This window comes from Protopterus annectens, chromosome 11.part0 (genome assembly GCF_019279795.1).
Source record: "Protopterus annectens isolate FY-2018-M chromosome 11.part0, PAN1.0, whole genome shotgun sequence".
Taxonomy (NCBI): Eukaryota; Metazoa; Chordata; order Ceratodontiformes; family Protopteridae; genus Protopterus; species Protopterus annectens.
In genome coordinates this window covers 695987339-696004030 of record NC_056745.1, presented here as the reverse complement: position 1 = coordinate 696004030, position 16692 = coordinate 695987339, and positions in this window count along the sequence as shown.

The following is a 16692-nucleotide window of genomic DNA, read 5'->3' as shown; positions in this document are numbered from 1 at the left end:
TTAATATCACTATACCTACTATTGGGGGAAGTTTTAGAAATAACCATAAATTTAAAAGTATGCCCTGCGCCTTTTTCCATAAAATGTTTGGATAAAGCATTATTCCTTGTCTCTTTCATTGTGTGATACAAATGCTCCCTTATCCTTTCTTTTAACATTCTGCCCGTTTTGCCCACATAGAAGCTGCGGCACTGGGAGCATACAGCGAGATAGACAACATGTTTCGTGCAGCATGTGGCATTAACCCTAACTTCAAAAACTCTTCCAGTGTCCGGATGTTTAAACTCTACCCCTTCCATAATGTGTATGCACTGCTTGCAACTACCGCATGGTCTGGTTCCATATACAATTTCATCCAAGGTATTATTCCTAGGTGTACAGAGTCTCCTCTTAAGATTTTTTCTATTTCTAAAAGTAAATTGTGGTGTCTCACCAACTATGTTCCTTAGCACTGGGTCCGTCAGTAAAATATTCCAATGATTATTAAAAATCTTGGTATATTCTCTGGCGTCCCTGGTATAGGGAATACAAACACCCAACTTCTCTCTACCTCGAGGTATATTTTTCACGTAAGATTCTTTGCGTGAAAAATAAGGTTTCGCTCTAGTGGCCCTCAATTGTTGAATTTTAGTACTACTGATTTCTACCATTCCTTCATCATAGCCTCTATTAACTAATTCTTGCTTACTGTGTGCAATCTGTTTTTCATAATCACTCTCCGTAGCACTGAGCCTAGAGGCTCTATAGAACTGGTTGTGTGTCACATTACTAAATACTTGGATGCATGCTGTCCCTACTGAGAAGACTGTTAACATAACAGTCTTTTCTAAATAGTTTTGTATTTATAATGCCCATCACATCCTTTTTTATGCAAACATCCAAGAAATTAACTTAATGTTTAGAGTATCCTACCGTGAATTTCAAAAAAGTAGTAGTCCCATTTACATATTCAACAAAGGTTAATAATTCTTTCTCAGTGCCATCCCATAAAATAAAGAGATTATCAACGAATCTCCTGTATAAAATAATATTCTTCTGATAAGGGCTGGGAAAGACATGTTCAAGCTCCCATGCTAACATTACCCCATTCGCGTAGCTATTTGAGCATGCACTGCCCATTGCCACACCATTTTTCTGATGGTATATATTACCTTCAAATATGAATACATTATTTTCTAGGACTATACTTAATAATTCTTGCATTAATTTTACCTCTTCAACACTGTACATACAACTAGAATTCAGTGATTCTTTCATCACACTTATCCCTATGTCATTGGGAATAACTGTAAACAATGAGACAACGTCTAGGGTTACAAGTAAAGTTTCACTCAAATTCGTATTATTAGTATTATTTTCAACACACTCAAAAAGATCATGCAAGAAGTGCTCTGTATTGGACAAAAGTGTTCCATATTTACCAAGAATAGGTTTCAGTTTATGATCTAAATAGATGGAAATAGACTCTGTACACCACCCCCCGCTGAAACAATAGGCCTCATGGGGGGTCTACTCAGGTCTTTATGCAATTTAGGCAGTCCTTGTATCTGTGGTATAATATAGTTATCTATTGTGAAATACTTCCATATTTCATCACTAAAACTGCCATTCAGGTTCAGCAACCTGACCTGGTTTCTAATGCTATTGACCATAGTTAGTACATTTTGGTTATTAGTAATTTCATAGAACTTCCTATCCGATAACATCTCATGCATCAACACATTATAGAAGTTTTTGTCAAAAACAACAATACGGCCTCCCTTATCAGCCGGCCGTATTACCAATTGATCATTATGTTTTAACTCATGTAGTGCATCAAATTCTTTTTTAGTCAAATTGGACACTCTATAACCTTTCTTACTATGCTGTTTCTCATTAAATGCTGCATGTATATCCGCAATACAGATCTGCTCAAACGCATTAATTATTGGTGATAGCACAGGAATAAAACTACTCGGTCTTACAAATTTGGAGTAGTTATCATCTGAATTATTTTTATACATGCTCTTTAGCATCAAATTTCTCGAAAACATTTTTAAATCCAGTATTAAATCAACAATATTCATGTCAGAAGTTGGAATGAAACTTAGCCCTTTACTTAATACATTGTACTCACAGTCAGTTAATTTATGCTTCGAAAGATTAGTAATCAGTGTCTTACTTGTTGCTGAAACGCCCTCTTGATGGGCCATTGATTCTCTAAATGTTCGTTGTTCTTCCTCTTGTGTCGAGTGACACTCCTTCCCCTGTTCTGTGAATTCTCCCTCTTTTTCGCTGTTCTCCCAAAGGAGCTGTCGCGGACCTGTAAAGGAAAAGTTAGTTTGTCCAAAAAAGAAGAGGCATCGGATTGCCCCTGCGCTTGCTCAACTTGGTTGCCTGCATCTTTGTTGTTTTCCAACTCAGCGCCATTTCTGTTAAGTTCTCGGTTATGGCATTCATTAAAGGGTTCACGGTGCACCTCAGCAACAACTGTAACATTGCTTCTCCTCCTAGAAGCATTGTCAACAGTAGTAATATTAGATAGTAAACGATCTCTCTTCCCTCAGATTAACGCTCCCTGTATCGGTGGTACAACCTAGCATCTCAGTTACAATGCTTGGTTGTGAAGACACATGCGAGGTTTTCTTTCATAGCTCCTCCTCACCTTTCCTTCGATCTTCGTCATTAGCCACTAGGTCACGTGGCCAGGAAAAGATGTTGCCTAGCCGAAAATCCTTCCGATCCCTGTGCAGTTTATTGATTTTCATCTGCATGAGTTTGCGCTTATATGAGGATACATGTTCCAATGTTTCATTGAGCAGTTCGTCAAATTTGTTATTATCATACTTCATACACAGTTGCTTGAACTTGTTTTCAATAGTGCTGACAAGTAAAGCCTCTCTTCTTTCTGCCGCTGCAATTAGTAGCTTAAGGTAGCTAATGCTAGTTGCTATGTTAAGCTTCTGGTACTCAGTCAATAGTAGATTATCGACACCAACTGTGCAAATGCATCTGAAGATACTTATCTTATCATTAGCATATCTTAGCAAATGTTCTTTTCTAGTTCAGACTCTAGAAGATTAATGAAAGGCAAAACAGGTCTTCCTGTTAAGCCTACAGCTATATCTACTGAATCAAACATTAATTAAAACTTCATGTTTGTTTGTTTCTCTGACTTCCTTCTGTATTATCACAATGCTCTCCTTTACAGTCATCACTTTTGTAAAACATCCAACTTCATTTTCATTTCAGACTTTTATTTGACTCACATTTTGTCTTAAACACAGGAAGAAGGCAAGATGAAATGTGGACCTCCAACAATATGATGGATGGACTGTATGAAAGAAAATCTGCAACACTCAAGTATAACTGTCAAAGAAGGTAAGAAAGTGGCATTAAACTGAGAAAGATGGAAAAGTGACATCAAATTGAGAGAGATGGAAATAGTTGACACGATACCCCAAACCCATGTAGAAAATGGAAAAAACAGATGGTTGATTATGATCTGCCTTACACACATCCTTTTTCTCAGTTAATTATTTTAAATATGTCCTAGTTATTTCATTTGTAGTGTATACATCCACAGCTTTAGGTAAGATCACATATTTCTGTTAATAGTGTCCTCACTGTTTTACCATTTCTTATACAATAAATTATTCTATCTTTTATTAATGAATCATGCAACTCATCAAACACACATGCTTTGACTATCTTTTTTAGTTAAGTAACATAAGCATCTACTGTCTGGAGGATCCTGTACTCTTATAAAGAACAAATGTATAATAAATGACAAATCTCTTCTGGGTCCACAGCAGTTCCTGAACTTCCCTTTATGTGCTGATATTTTGTACTTCCCTTCTTTAAGAGAAGCAGAAGAGTTAAATACTTTGAAGCCTTCTTGTGCAGTTATATGTAGGAATTAGCATGCTATAGCTCTTCAAGTTTTTCCTGCTAATCCACTTGCTGTGAGGAAAAAAAGATGACTTTCTGCATCCAAACCTTCCAGTTTTCTCCTAAATTTCCTTCCAGCTACAGTTTTAGGAGGTTGTAGTTGAAATGTATATCCACTGTGAATTATACTTCTGCACTTACTAACACACAAACATGATATCAAATATAGTGCTTCACTTCTGCAGATTCAGTTCATCATTTCTAGCAAATATGTATTCACTTCTGCCATCCCACTTCTGACACCATGTAGTGTTTTGGAGGATCAATAAATAAGATAGAGAGAAAGAGCCTCATGGAATTATCTATTCAAATTGAGACTTCTGTAGAAGAAAATGTCTACAAGACATGCAATTGAGACTTCTGTAGAAGAAAATGTCTATAAGACATGCAAATAAGTCTATCTAGCTTATTAGCATTAAAGCCATACACCTGTTTTTTTGTTATCTTCCTCCTACTCCAGGCTACAATGACCAATTTCAGTGAAAATTTACTGCACAACATAACAATAAGAAAGGCTTATAGGTATCTGTTACTTGTAAAGACTTACAATGCAGGTGCATGTACAATGCTACAGCAAGTCTAGAATCAGATACCCTCTTACCATGTATCGTCTGAATCAACCGACAACTATCCTTATAACCACATGACATAAAAGGTGTGTGCCTCCTCTACCATAACAAAAAGCTGTGCTATGGGTCATAAAATGAAAGATCTGAACTGGTTGTCAAATTAAATTCAGACCACTGTCATTCCAAGTAGGGGGAACAATACTACTAATGGATGAATGTAATAGTTTCCCACTGATTATTACTGGACAAGCACAATGCAGGGAAGTTGTTTCCACTGGTTAAAAGGCATGTACATTTCAGTCTGGGTCTCCAAATACACAATTCTATTCTCTAACTTAGTGGCAGATATTTATTTAGTATGTGGAATTTAATAATAAGCAGTGGCTAAATCTACTTAGAGAAGAAACAAAATAAACCATCAAATCATTTTCTCCTCCTAAAGGTAATACACAGCTAGGTATCACTATAACTGCCATTCACTTCAATCTGCATTATTTCTAGCTAAAAGTCCTTAATTATTATACTGTTGAATTTTAAAGCAAAACTTTCCGAACTGTTAGAAACAAATAACACTTGTGTAATAAACCTGTTACAGTCAGTAGTACAAATTGGCCTTCTCACTTCTTTCATTTGGGCCTAAAATGTAATGTATTATAGTCATAATGGTAGACAATGCACCACAGAGGAGGTATTGATCAGACTAAATAGAATTTCAACAAATTAGAGTTCATTCCTCTGAAAGCACAGACACTGGAGTCATAAGGACGACGGTAAAGGAAGTAATAAAGTAAGGTAGGTAGGATGAAACTGAACATTTTGAAATAGAATAAGTGAATGAAACACCTTGCATTATTTAATATTAGAGGAAAGAATAAATTAACAATGAGAATTTCCCAGTACAATATAAGAATGCAAGACAGTTTCAGTTTACAAAATCATTTTCATCTGTTAAAGAGTGTTAGAATATTTCCCTGGAATTGCAATGCATACAGATTATTAAGCATCATATATTTGTGACAACAGATATATGACCAGTTGTTAAGTATTAAAAAAGATAAGTCACAATCTCAGGGCAGATTCTTTCACATATATTTTAACTTGCCAAGGATGAATATTAATCTAAGGTGCTCCTTATTAATGTTTTATTTGCTTCATTTCCTGAAAAACAAAATTAAAGCTTAAACTCAACAAAGCCAGTTCTATAAAAACATATAATTTACCCGGATATTGAAGTATCTCTGTATTTAAAGTTTTTGCCTCACAACATAAGGGTCTGGTGCTCAGTTATGACAGTCAGTTGGTTCCTGTGTACAGGATGTGGGCTCTCTGTGGAACTGCTTCAGGTACATCAGTTTGGTCCCAAAAGCTTACTATTTGAACCAGCTGCATTAAATTGTGCATGACCATTCAACCATATTTCATATAAAATTTTGGGTAGCAGGATTTATATGTACACATTACACACACACACACGCACAAAACTAAATATTCCTACTCCAAGATCGCACTACAGTGGAGAAAAGGGCAAAGCGCACCACTGTGGCCAATTGGTTAGCTTCCTGGTGGGAAAATACAATGTTCTGGGAGTTTGTTATTTTAAGTTTTTAGCAATGTGGTCTCAATCATCTGAAAGTTGACTAAAGGGTAAGTCAACTATATGAAGTAGATCCATATATATATATATATATATATATATATATATATATATATATATATATATGTGTGTGTGTGTGTGTGTGTGTGTGTTTACCATCAAATTGTCGACCTGCACATCTGCAAAGGCAGATGTGTGAAAGGATGTTTTCAATGGTTTGTATTAGCGAACCAAAAGATGCCGAAGACACAAATGAGCGAATGCCAGTGTGCATTCGCAATTTTGTGAGTTCGACATTCTTCACTGTAGTGTTTCCACAGAGTTAGTATATATAATTATCGGGGGGTGGGGGGTGCAGTGGGGCTTGCCCCCCTGCTAAACATGTTGTGAATGGCACCGGATGTTGAGGTAAGTTCGAAAAAATGTCAACAGTTCGAATTCAAACTGTTGACATTTTTTTAATTCACTGTTATTCTCATTCGCTAACGTTAAGTTTGACAATGTTTTTCGAGTAAGTGATTAGTCGCACAAAACATTGTCGAAACTATGATTCAGTGACAAAAGGGAGATTCTCCTTTGTCCTCACTGTTGTGTGATCTCAGAGTTGGTATATATTCTTACCAGGGGGTGCATGGTTGCCCCCTGCAAAAAATATGTTTTTTCTTTTTCTTTTTTGAACCAATGTTGGTTTTGTGCTTAATTTTTTTGTTTGACTTTTTCTGATTTGATTTAACAAAATAAATGCTATATCCATCAAACCACAACCCATTTTTGCACATGGGGTGGGGGTGTCACATCAACAGTGACATTCATCTAGAGACATTGCTCACAGGGTGACTAGTTTGTGTGTGTTTGTACAGACATATATTCGCATACACATACCTGGAAATCTGCTCCTGATGTTATTTGTTAGTGGTCCCATCACACTGAATTAGGGTGCAGTCACTGGTATTTTTGTGTGTTTCCAAAATTATTATGCTTTTCCATATATAAACTGTTTACTGTTGTGGCCTGGGTTATAACTAAAAGTATATGAAATTTACCTTTTTACTTACTCAATTTATAAATTAATCAAACGTATCAAGAATTTAGAGTAATTAAAAGTCAGTAGTCACTAATGTTGTCTATAAGGATTATATAATAATTCATCCTAAATGACAAAACCTATAATACTACTTCAGTGAGTTGTGGCATGTTTACTTATATACGAATCTATAGCCCTTACTAATAATACCAACCAGTTGTACAGAAAGCCACTAACAGCATGTTACTTGCTGTCTCTACACGATCAATACTATTGCTAAGCTTTCTGTAGAATGGCAAGAACAAAGTTCAAAGGTTATGTACATTTTCAATCCATTTGCTGCCAAAAGTAATTGAGTCTGGCTCGCTCAAGAAAACAGTGCCTTCCAGTAAAGGGGTTTTCTTAAATTCATTTTTAACCTGGATAAAGAAGGGTGACTCTTATGCATTTATTCTGAATAATGCTGTCCTAGGCTTTAGCTTGGGTAAATATTGAAAAACTGTCAGCATTCCTTTTCCAATATTCTATAGCAGCTGCAAAATATTTCCCCAGCAAGCAATGAATTCAAATGAATTCATTCAAATTTAAAAACTATATAGATCTTGCTGTGTTGGGATCTGAATTGATGCACTAATATGCAGTTTTTGTAGAACTGGATTACTCTAGACAATCATGGTTTGTGAAAGAAGCAAAAAATGAGATGGCTTTGTTCTCCCAGGTGATCAGGGAAGTGGAATATAGATATGGCATTGATTTAAATAGTTATAAAAAGTGATGATTCTGCATCGTTTACATGGAGGAAAAAAGCACCACATGGCTTGCAGTGAAATGGAAATATGGTTATTTTAATGAAATCACAGAAGAGCAAAGTGATGTATGTTTGATGCAGACTTTTGTGCCTTTTTTGGTTCAGATAAACAGTAACTGCAAATAATTCTTTCAACAACAACGGCACTTGACTGCTTTCTAATAATCATGATTCTGATATTGTCTAAACAATGGGCTGTAAGTGGCTGTTTCTAAAAGACAAAACTGTCACATCTGTTTATGGGAAAGCTGTCACATACATTCACAAAAGATTATCCTACTGTCAAAACTTTAAAGAGAATACACATATAGAAAGAAATGCATCTTGCAGCGTATATCAAAGCTAACAAACATCAAGTTATAATAGCTAGGAAACTGACAAATGTAACTGTTGGCCTGGATTATGTGTTGAATGCTTTACCTTGTACTGGCTTCATTTATCTAAGTAACCTTGGCCCTACCTTGGGAACATACGTAGGAAAAATAAAGCTCCATAACACTTTTTCTTTCCCAAGATATTACTGTTAAAAAGGTAAAAACTAAATTACTCATTTCAACAAATGTTATAGTTTAAAAGCACCAGACATTATTTTTGTTTTATTTTTTCCCTCTATAATCTTTATTCAGCTGCAAAACTAGATTATTGACATATTTGTTTGCAGTGAGTTAAAAAAGTACTCTGGCAGCTTAAACACTTGCTTCTGTAACCGACAATTTGCTAACATTCTGATCATATTCACTGATATTGCTGCTATTTAATGAACAACTAATTATGTGACTACCAAATCCTTCATCTGAGGCACCTCTAAAATCAAAAGCCTAATAATCTAACTGCCACATATGAAATAACACTAGATTATCTCCAATTCAGTCTGGTGGGACAATAGAACCACTAAATGAACAAATCAAAAAAGAATACCAGAAGCAAGGAGAGTACAGTTAGAATGTACCATATCAGTACATGTTCTAAGGACTACTGTTGCAGTATTCCTGACATATGGGTCATCACCGATGACGTCTGTCTGGGTTACCAAAGATTTATCTTCCCGAGGCTATATGTTCGACGTATGACCTCAGCTTGTATATGTTGGGGTACACAGACTGATGTACGAGCATGAATCCTCAGACTATCTCAAAGCCAGTGTCCTGAAGACTACTGAGAGAAGGATACCGGTCAGCTAGGAGGGGTGTAGCTCAAATAGGTAAGAAAACTTCCTCATTCTCATGAAGTAGATCAGAGGTTAAAGCAAAGGGGAAGAAGAAAAGTAAAGTTGAACTGGGGCAGAGAAGAACGGATGGAGAGTGAGATGTAATACTGCAAAAGTGATCAGTAGGACATCTACTGTTATGTTAAGTTCTTACACAACTGTACAATGTCCTGACTGAAATCACTGTTGCAGTACTCCTGTCATATGAGTGATTCCCAGAGATGAAGGAGGAAGGTAGGGTGGTTGGCTACTTGAGTATTAGAACTGTGTAGTAAAGGTTGTCCTGGACCTGGAGAAAGCATCAGTTGTGTACAGAGGACCAACTGGCAGCATTCAAGGTAGACTTGGATTCAACTCCTTTGTGAAAAGCCCCTGTGAAAGCCACTGCCCTAGTGGAATGTGCTTTAGGGCAGGAAGGAAAGGTCTTACCATAGAACGAGTAGCAAAGAGAGCTAACCTTAGAAATCCAATGTGCAATAGTTCATCTGGAGACTGGCTGGCCCTGCATAGGGCTCATAAATGATATAACGAGCTGGTCAGTCTTTCAGAAGGATTTTGTTTTATACATATAAAATCTGAGTTGCACGTGAATGGCCAGAGAATATAACAGTGTTTACCCCTGTTTTGTGGGTTGGGGAAGTAAGTGGATTGGTAGATTGAGGGACAGCTTGTTCATTACCTTAGGCATGAAAGATGGATTAGAGAGTCACCCTGCCCTTGTGAAAAATAAGAAAAGGGGAGAGGACCATGACAGCTGAAGTCCTTGGTTGAGGAATACCTATCCCCTTCACCAAAGGAGATCCTTTTTGAGACAAAGGAGGAGGAATATTATGGTGTCCAAGAGTTGTCAGTGCTGGGACCACACAGATTTCAGGTACCACTGGATTTTTCTCATGTGAAGTCTGGCCTTGAAGAGTATAGGGATGGTGGCTGCCATGAATCCCAAAGTCTTTAGCATCTCCCTTGTTGAGCAGTTGGTTGCAGAGGACAGATTTTGGAAAAAAATGGACAGACTGTTAAATGTCTCCTGGGGGGCATGCATTTTCTTTGTGTCTAGTCAGCAGCCCAGGAAAACCAGATGCTGTGTAGGGAACGTGTGGTAGTTTTTTTTTGTGGTTTACAGAGAAACCCACACCTGTCAGAAGGTGGAAAGCGTAGGTGCTGAAGAAGAATTTCTGGAGTGACAGCCTGAATCAGTAGGTGGTCCATGTACGGGAAATTTGGATTCCCTGAATGTGACAGTAGGCTACTACTTGAACTAGACACTTTGTGAAGACATCTGGAGCCATGGAAAAAACAAAAGGTGTATGTGTAAGTAGGCATCCTTCAGATCTAGTGAAACTAAGAAAGCATGGAGAAGAGTGAAAGGCATAAGAATGTGAAGACAGAGCATTTGGAAAGAAGGCAACTTCAACTAAGTGTTTAGGAGAGACAGGTCTAGGATGGGTCTCTGTTGACCTTCTTTGCTTGGGACTAAAAAAATCCTAGAGTAAAACCCTTCGCCTTCATAGTCTTTTGGGACTTGCTCAATATTGTCCTGATTCAAGAGGTCTTGAATAAAGGGGGCCAAAAGGAATATTTGGTTTTGAGGAGGTTGTGACATGGCTTTCAGAGGGGGGATGTATTTTCTAAGACATGGCATAACCATCCCTGATGAAGAAGATGATCCACGTGTCTGTGGTAATAGCTTCCCACCTGGCCAGGGAGAGCGACAGTGTTTGAGGAAGACGGTAATGAGGCTGAGGTCAAGGGAGGGGGGTGCTGCAGAGGTAGTCACAGACTTTTGCTTCCAAATGAAGGCCTACCACTAGAGGTTCCCTATTTTTTTTTTCTAGAGTACCTTTCCCTAGGGCGTTTTCTTTGTTTCTGAGATGTCCTTGGATCCTTTCTAATGAAAGAGGTAGATTTAGATGGGTCATTCCTATGTCATCTAAGAACTGAGGAGAGTAGAATCTGCATGCAGTCTTTCATGGTGTTACTTTTGAACAGGTTGTCAGCTTGAGGACCAAACAGTAAGTCTTTATCCAAAGGAGAATGTAACTTTTCATTTGAAATCCACAGGGATAGGCTGACTGTGAAGCCATGCATATCAGCGAATAACAGATCCAGTAGCAGCTGCCCTAGAAGAAGCACCCACAGCATTGAAATTGAACTTAATTTTGCATTGGGCTATTGGAGTGGCATGGGACTGTAATGTCTGCATTTGATGCTTAGACTCTGCTGCAGGAGGGTTCGGTATAGCTTTGTTTAAGGAATGCAGGACAGAGATCAAATACTTTTTCATTTGAGTCTGGTAGTTTATTTCCCTATAAGCAAGGGTAGCAGAGGTGCAAACCTTCTTTCCCCTTTTATCCATTGCCCTATTATCTTTGCTTGTAGGTAAGGCATTAGCACTGGGCAGAAGCTTAGAGGGGTTATCTGAAGGGAGAGTTACTGCAGATGGGCCTGCCACTGAATTCTTGTATAAATATTTTAGGTCATCAGGCACCTTGCAAAACATATCTGGTCTTTAACAGCTGATGGTTAAGAATCAGGAGCAGAAGAGGTGAACTGAAAGGTGATTTGAAAAGCCTCAAGGACAGGAGGGACTGGAGAAGGGGCAGGAGTACCCATCTCCAATAGGCTGTGATACCTCTTGTGATCTTCAGAGATCTGCATGGACTTCCATTCAAAGTGTTTCATTATGTTCTGTATAGTCTCCCCAAAGGAACCCAGAAGCCAGTGAGATGGAGTCCTCTATGTCAGAAGAGATTTGTCCTGGGGAATGAGGCTGAGAGGAACAGTCCACAGAATGGTAAGAGTCATAGTCCTGTTCCTCTTCTTCAGTAGAGGAAATCTTGTGGTTACAGAACCCCAAAGGAGGGAGATTTCAAAGACATAATAGCTTTGAACAGTTCCTGTGAGAGGTCTAGCCACTCCTTTTCCCTAGATACTGAGGGAGAGTCCACATACCTAGTCTCTTACTTTTCCTTTTTAAGCATGACGTCTGCATGGATTACATGCAGGGGTTTGTAACATTATGTGTCTTGTGTCAGAGAGCCTGGGATATCATAGGATCATAGGAAGTTACTAGGCAAATGATCTTAGGGACCCTAAAAGCCTAGCCAAGTTCTACCTTTATTTTCATGATCAGCACCTAATGCCCATGTCCAAGAGGGATACAGGTGGATCATCCGGGGTGAATTTATGGTTACTCATCCAATCATCCACATTATGTTTGAAGAGGGTCAATGAGATGCTCTGTTTGACATGAAGTGGGAGTCAGTTCCAAAGGCGTGGTAACCTCTGGGAGACAAATCTGTCCCTCCAACACGTTCTATTAATGTTGCATACCAAGTTAAGGTCTTTAGTGCAAGTAACCCATGTACCATTTGACTTGCGGATATGCAGCACTTCCAATAAAGCAGGGTCAGGGATTGCCTTATATGCAAGGCAGATATCACCTCTGAGTAGTAAGTAAATATACAGATAAAGTGTGAACTTTGGAAGTTAATAAATAAATTAAAGAGCAGTAATAAGGGATTATGGGAATTGACTGTAACATGAGCTAACTAGTATGGAATATAACGGAAAAAAAAAAGTGTAAGTAGTAAGAGAGAGCTAGAAGTGATACAGTTAAGTTAGGTTATCCCTGAATGTTTCTTGGGTATTAGTTTAGAGCATGAACATATCCAATTTGATAGGGAAAAAAAATAAGCTGTTTCTTGAAGGCATTTTTGTCCTTAAGTAGTCTAAGGGCTAAAGTGAGTGTGTTCCAATTTTTTGCAACTGAGTGACAATAGAGTATTTTCCCAAAGGTTTTGTTTGGCTTATGAACTTCAAGAAAGTATTGATTAGTACTTCTTAGTGGGTGTTGAGAAGTATAAAGTGTCAGAGAATTTGCAAGAGATGGTCAGGATTTAGGATTGTTTAGTATATTGTGGGCTATAAGGAGTTGGGATTGAGGCAGTAAGTTAGAAAATTCAGGCCAGTGCAAAGCCTTTAATGAGAGACTGGGATTTGTAAGGTTGATTTGCAGCAAATCTGGCTACTTTGTTATATGTGGTTTCTAGCTTGGATATTAGGTTACTCTGTAGATGGGTAAGAATAGATGAAGCATAGAGTATGGATGGTAGAAGCAGGGATTGGGCAAGGAATGGCCTGGATGTACAGGGAAGAAAGTTTTTTGTGACGGTAAAGCAGACCTAAGTTTTTGGTGTTTTTTTTTATTGAGCTATGAATGTGATGGTTGAATTTTAGCTCATCATCAATTATTGCTCCAAGGAGTTTTGTTTGGGTATCAACAGGAATGTTAGCTCCATTAAGGGATGTTACGGAAAACTTCTGTTTTGCATGTTCCAGATTTTTAGGTAGGAAAAGTAGTAGTTTAGTTTTGCTCGCATTTAGGCGGAGTTGGGTGGATTGCAGCCAGTTTTCAACTGAGTGGAGTGAGTTTTCTGTAAGGGAATGAAGTTTTTCTATGTTGTCAGCAGACTTGATGATGGTTGAGTCATCAGCATACTGAATAACCTCAATGCTTAAAGCCTAAAAAATAAGTGAGAAGTACTTGAAGCCTGGATACAAGATACTACACCTCACGTTCTAGGCATTTCAGAAACCCAGTTTAAATGCAAAAACTATCTATAAGCTTATCTCTAAAAAACTGTCATGTTTATGTGAACAACAGACCTGGGACTAAAACAATTATGGACTCAATGCTTCTTATCTGAAAAATAAAATGAAATAAGTTCCATAGTGCTTTTGGGACAAATGTCTTCACCACTTGAAGATATTCCAAATTGGTTTCTGAGCATACTACAGATTAGTTAAAATACAAACCTTTTCATTTCAGTAAGGCACCAAAGACTCTTAAATTCTTCTTCTTCAGATCTTACTAAGACTAAATAATAACTCCTCCTTTAGAAACTCCACAATGTGGTCTGACCATCCCCTGACCAGAAATCTGGGCCTATGAAACACAGGAACAATACTAGGCAAAAGGGTACCAGAACCATAAGATGCCAAGCCATATACATCTTTAAGTGGACACATTAAAAAAGTTCATACCTCTCTTTTCAAGCCCTTATACGCTTCTTCCAAAATTGAACAGCGCTGTACATGACAATCCTGGTATAAATTTGTGTCTAACCATCTAATCATCAAGACTAGCCTTAAAGGCAACCAAAGTACTGCTTTCTTTGACCTATAGAGGCAGCTTACTCCATGGAATAGGAATAAATTGAGTCTTACTGTCCCCACTCTTTCACAGTTTCACCATTCTCTCTCTTCATCCATCCAGAGCTACTACTACTTATAACAGTCCATGCAGACCCAACCATTCCCACTTTCCTAATTACTTCGCTTCTCAATCTTAAATATAACAATACTTTTATAGTTACTTTACTATTAACATATCACACTACATTTCAGTACCAACCACCTTCCCAAATTTCTAATATTTTCATAGTTCAGATGCCTCTTGTTTTCATTATTTTTAATTGCTAAAAATCACAGGTAATATTACAGCATCTTTTGCAATGTTATATCTCTCTTTGGTATATATAAGCCTGTGTCTTTTCTAATGAATGTTCAACACTGTATATACTTATGCATGCTATGGGTGTGTTCTGTTTCTAAATGATGTTTACTTAAGCTATCGTAAAGCTTTTTTTTCTCTCATGTAAGTACACTTACCTATATTTTGTATCCTTCCTGATATCATGTAACTGTATTTTATATACCTGTCAAAATTGGTGCTGAATGTGGATCATATCTCTCAAGGCCTCCTCTGAAAAACGGGTTTTATCAGTCAGACTTTCCCAGTAAGCAAAGAAAGAAAGATTGATATATAGATAGATGGAGAAATACATAATAGGTACCTATCTCTGCAGAAAGTCTTGCTTATTTTTTGGTGTACATTTAGGTCCTAAGTACAGGTGTTTGTAGAGCCTATGGTTTTGCAAAGAAGGGGAAGATAAAATAAGACTGGGTTGTTCATGGCTCAAAAAGCAAGACACAGGTCACCTTGGAGCAACTTGTAGGCTACTGACTATAATGACTAATAATGACTATAATGAGAGTTATGCTACTATATCAGGATAGTCAAATGATTTAAGCCCTTTGATTTTCTTGGTAAGGTATCTTGGGGGCTTTGATTTATACATACCAAAGGGAGTACTGTGTGATGGCTCTGAAAAGGGAAGAGCAAAGTGGCAGGATGGCTTCTGCAGCTTGAAGACATTCCATGAGAAATTAGTATAATTTCCTGACTACGGTGGACACTTAATAATTGAATGAGACAGAACTGCTCACATAAGTTCCCAGATCTCTTATGACTGTGTTTATCTGAACAGGAATAACACTGAAAACATATGAGGTGCAAATGGCTTCTTTATCTAATGTTACTGCTCTGCACATTTTGCATTTAAATTGAGACTGTTTTCAGTACACCAGAAATCCTTAATATTCTAAACTTTTTATTTATTTAAGGGGTTGAATAACTTTCCTTTAACCTGCAAAAGAATACAAGGCAAAAGTCTCCCTGGTTTGACCATGCACCGAAAACTTTAATAAAATACAGGGATAAGGCTTAGTACAAGGAGAAATCCACAAATACTATCACAGTCTTAACACCAATGCAAACTCCAAATCAAAGAAACTAAACCTCTTATGTTTGAGCAAAGCAATAAAAGACTGTATCAGGACCCAAACTACTCTAACAGGCTATCAAAATGAGACATGCTTGGGAAAGGAGGCTCAATTACTTACAGATAGGATAGGAGGAGATGAGATAAAAATGGTGATGTATAACCAATCTACCGGAACGTCCCTAGGAACAGATGGTATTCCTGTGGAAGTTTGGAAGATAGGAGGGACAAAAAACTGATAAAGATCTTGAAGGTTTTATTTAACAGTATTTTAAGAGGTGGAGAAGTACCAACATCCTGGAAGAAAGCGGTGGTACCTGTAATACCTAAAGAGGGTAAAGATCCATCAGATCCAGCTTCAAACAGGCCCATTTCAATACTAAACCATGATTATACAGTGTTCATGTCTATAATGGCTAAAAGAATGACAAAGTGATACCAAAATTGATAGGTACAGATCACTGTGGTTTTGTGGAGGGGAGGCAAACATTTGACAACATAAACAGAACAGTCATGAACCAGAGGGTAGCAGAATGTAAGAACATACCACTATTGCTGGTGGGTCTTGAAGCAAAATAATCCAACCAGCCTAATTATCCAACTTTTTTCTTTTTTATTGAGTAGGGCATTCCACCATAACTTGTTTGACCTGTCCCCCTGAATTGTGTCAATAATCATGAAATTAAACCTGGCTGTAGTGTGGGTCATTACATGTTTGTATAAGGCAATGGATGTCTGTTTGTTCTGGATGTTACTAAAATGTTCCGACATACATATACGTAATGGCCTAGAAGTCTGTCCAACGTAGAAAGAAGAACATGAGGCAAAATAAATCAGCCAATCAGTCCCACAATTGGCAAAAAATTGAATGTCATAAACGTTGCTGCTGTTTCTACGGGAAAATTGTTTGGATTTTCGCATAAACTGACAAAAT